The sequence below is a fragment of the Gracilinanus agilis genome, chromosome 2, assembly GCF_016433145.1.
Source record: "Gracilinanus agilis isolate LMUSP501 chromosome 2, AgileGrace, whole genome shotgun sequence".
NCBI lineage: Eukaryota > Metazoa > Chordata > Mammalia > Didelphimorphia > Didelphidae > Gracilinanus > Gracilinanus agilis.
Genome location: NC_058131.1, coordinates 689,716,095 through 689,716,404, shown reverse-complemented (window position 1 = coordinate 689,716,404; position 310 = coordinate 689,716,095). Strand labels below are relative to the sequence as shown.

The window sequence follows — 310 nt, the reverse complement described above, 5'->3', positions numbered from 1 at the left end:
AGAGAGAGAGAGAGAGAGAGAGAGAGAGAGAGAGAGAGAGAGAGAGAGAGAGAGAATCTTATTGTATATTTAGTGGAAAGAGCACTAGCCCTGGAGGAAAGGACCTGGGTTCACATCTTACCTCTAATGTTATATGACCATGACCAAGCTATTAACTCCTACCAGTCCTCCTTCACTCTTTTTCAATATGAAGGGGCCAGACTAGTTGCCTCTGAGATCCCTTCCAACTCTAGATCTAGGATCCCATCCTCACCAGACAGTACTCAAAACCTCCTCCTCCTCTTCCTTCTCCTCTTCCTCCTCCTTCTCC

General features: G+C 46.5%; 1 protein-coding gene across 1 annotated transcript in view; it reads left to right on the top strand.

Annotated features, from left to right (window-relative positions):
- The window catches only part of ACSBG1 (acyl-CoA synthetase bubblegum family member 1), a 97,052-nt gene that overhangs the window by 73,639 nt on the left and 23,103 nt on the right, over positions 1 to 310 (top strand). The gene's annotated exons all lie outside the window — the stretch shown is intronic.